Below are 3673 nucleotides of genomic sequence, written 5' to 3'. Positions count from 1 at the left end.
ATATATATATCAGGTGTGCAAGTATGAAATGACGATTTGAGAAACAGATGGCGCACCAATGCAGTGTGAAGTACAAAAATTTAACATTACGCCACAACACGCCATTTTATTGTACCATCAACAAGTGTCAAACGCGCAAAGTGATTTGATTGAAAAGTGTTTGCATAGTATTGTGTTGCTGTGTTTATGACGAAATTGTACCAAATAAAGAGCATTCGCGAACAGCATTAATTTTTTGTTTTCAGTTGAAGAAAACTGCTGTGGAATCATACCGATTACTTAAAGAAGCTTATAGTGAATATGCTTCATCGCAAAAAACGTGTGAACGATGGTTTCAGCGTTTCAAAATTGAAGATTTCGATGTTGCAAATAAGGAATATGGAAAACCACCCAAAAAGACGAAGACGTGGAATTGCAAGCATTGCTGGATGAAGATGATTCACAAACACAAAAACAACTCGCAGAGTTGCAATTGAGCGTTAGTCAACAAGCTGTTTCCAATTGCCTACGAAAGATGGGAAAGATTCAGAAAGTCGGCAGATGGGTGTCACATGAATTGAACGAGAAACAGATGGAGAGGCGTAAAAATACATGTGAAATTTTGCTCGAATGATACAGAAGAAAGTCATTCTTGCATCGTATCGTTACTGGGGATGAAAAGTGGATTTTTTTTTGAGAATCCCAAGTGCAAAAAATCATGGGCGCACCATCCACATCGATCGCAAGACCGAATCGCTTTGGCAGGAAGACGATGCTCTGTGCGCTGATGCTCTTTTGGTGGGACCAGAAGGGTGTGATCTATTATGAGCTATTGAAGCCTGGCGAAACGGTTAATACCAAACGCTATCAACAACAATTGATCGATTTAAATCGTTTGCTGCTTAAAAAATGACCAGAATACCAAAAGAGGCAACACAAGATCATTTTTCTCCATGACAATGCTCCATCACATACGGCAAAACCAGTTCGGAACACATTGGAAGTACTCAGCTGGGAAGTTCTACCCCATGCGGCTTACTCACCAGACTTGGCTCCTTCTGATTACCACTTGTTTGCATCGATGAGTCACGCACTTACTGAGCAGTGCTTTGGTTTGTACGAAGATGTGAAAAAAATGGCTCGAATGGTTCGCGGTAAAAGGGGACGATTTTTACTGGTGTGGTATCCACAAATTGCCCGAAAGATGGGAAAAATGTGTAACTAGCAATGGAGCATACTTTGAATAAATCTCTTTTTATCATTCTTCCGAATTTAACGTGTTTTTTTTTGGGAATTTCATACTTGTACACTTGGTATATTACTACCTATTAATATTCGTTCATTGATCTTATCTGATTTTAAAGTCATCTCAAGATCATATTAGGTGTATAACTTTGTTTCCGCCGTTTTCCTATAGATGGCTTTAGCGGTAAGTGATGGTCGAAATAAATAGATCATAGACGTCATACAATAAACTTGGGCATCTGTCAACATAACCCCGTAGAAACATTAGTCGATTTGTGTCTGCATCATAAAGTTATTCTCGATTGAAAATGTCAGTTTACGAGCCAAATTCTCGTCATTTGCGGGAGGTTTTAATTTTTTGCTTCAATATGAAGAAATCTGCGGCTGAGGCTCATCGAATGCTCTCAAATATTAGGTGTATAACTTTGCTTCCGCCGTTTTTTTCTGAAATTCGAGGCTTTATTGTAAAAAACTGGTTATACATTTATGATTCAAAATATTGTCCATCGCTGGCCACTACTTTCTTCCATCTTTCGGGTAGCGTCGAAAAAACTGGTCATCTTTTGAAGCTTTCCACGAATCGATCCAATTTTTTACTTCTTCATAAGACCGGAAGTGCTATACAGCTAGGCCGTGTGCCATTGATCGAAACAAGTGATAGTCAGAGGGAGCAACGTCTGGAGAATACGGCGGGTAGGGTAGGACTTCCCATTTCAACGTTTCCAAGTATGTCTTGACCACTTTCGCAACATGGGGTCGAACATTGTCATGCTGCAAAATCACTTTATCGAGTCTCTCGTTGTATTGCGGCCGTTTGTCTTTCAATGCTCGGCTCAAACGCATCAATTGCGTTCGATACAGATCGCCTGTGATTGTTTCAGTCGGTTTTAACAGTTCATAATACACTACGCCGAGCTGGTCCCACCAAATACAGAGCATGAGCCCCTTGGAGCCATGAAGATTCAGTTTGGCTGTCGACGTGGTAGCATGGCCGGGAACTCCCCATGATTTTCTGCGCTCGTAATGAACCCATTTTTCGTCCCCAGTCACAATGCGATGCAGAAATCCCTTCCGTCTTTGTCTTTTAAGCAGCTGTTCACAAGCAAACAAACACCGTTCAACATCTCTCGGCTTCAATTCGTACGGCACCCAATTTCCTTGCTTCTGAATCATTCCCATGGCTTTGAGGTGTTTTGAAATGGCTTGAGTCACTCCCAATGATCGTGCCAATTCTTTTTGATTTCGACACGAGTTTTGCTCAAGTAATGCCTCCAATTCTGCATCTTCGAAAACTTTCTCTCTTCCACCGCTATGCCGGTCTTCGACGTCAAAATCACCGTTCTTGAAGCGTTGAAACCACTCACGACACATTCTTTCACTAATAGCGGCCTTACTATAAGTATGTGAGAGCATTCGATGACCCTCAGTCGCAGATTTCTTCATATTGAAGCAAAAAATTAAAACCTCCCGCAAATGACCTGACATTTTCAATCGAGAATAACTTTATGATACAGACACAAATCGACTAATGTTTCTATGGGGTTATGTTGACAGATGCCCAAGTTTATTGTATGACGTTTATGATCTATTTATTTCGACCACCACTTACCGCTAAAGCCATCTATAGGAAAACGGTGGAAACAAAATTGTACACCTAATATTTTCTTTATTATCGTATTTATTTATATATGCGTTTGTGTAATATTTATATGCGTTTATGTAATATATAATTTTATATAAAGATTCATAAAAAATGTACAAACAAAAACAGCAAAGCAAATTTTGTGAATAATAACCCTAGTGAAAATTTTCCTTATAATTTTTATACGAATTATAACATTTTTCAGAAATTCTCGAAAATATTTGGAAAGTTTATATCTTTTTTCAGAATTGTTCATACAATTGAATTCTGAAATATTCTGAAATTTCTCCCATTTTGAAAAATATTTTTAAATTATTTAGATTATATAAACATTTCATCAGAAATTATACTTACAAAAAAATTTTAGAAATTTACGATATTTCATATTTAATATAAAAAATTCTGAGAACAGATGTAAATTTTTTTTGAGAAGTATTCCAATTCGTATAAAAAATGAGAAAGTTACAAAATTATATAGAAATTCTGAAAAATTATACGAAAAATTCTGAGAAAAATTTTCATCAGGGAAGACAAAAACGAAAATTGGATCAACAGCTCACAGAAATTGATTTTATTCATCTAGGATAACAGAATTTGGGCATTGGCTACATACTGTATGACATGTATTGAAATTAATATTTTTTTTTTAGCTACTATGAAGCTGCAAAAAATTCATTTTTATTTTGGCGCGTGTGCACGAATTCATTTTTCTCCATCTTTCGGATTACATGTATTTCTTTTTTATTTATTTATATTTTACAGTCCGTCTCCATTTTATTGTATCTGAGTTCTGTTTTTATGGAGAGT

The 3673-nt window shown here is 36.9% G+C and overlaps 1 protein-coding gene across 8 annotated transcripts in view; it reads left to right on the top strand.

The window, feature by feature from the left end:
* Positions 1–3673, top strand: part of LOC108690011 (rho guanine nucleotide exchange factor 12) — a 368684-nt gene that overhangs the window by 328293 nt on the left and 36718 nt on the right. The gene's annotated exons all lie outside the window — the stretch shown is intronic.

Source organism: Atta colombica, unplaced genomic scaffold (genome assembly GCF_001594045.1).
Source record: "Atta colombica isolate Treedump-2 unplaced genomic scaffold, Acol1.0 scaffold29, whole genome shotgun sequence".
NCBI lineage: Eukaryota > Metazoa > Arthropoda > Insecta > Hymenoptera > Formicidae > Atta > Atta colombica.
Note: the sequence above shows the minus strand (reverse complement) of the source record. Positions and strands in the feature narration are given on the sequence as shown.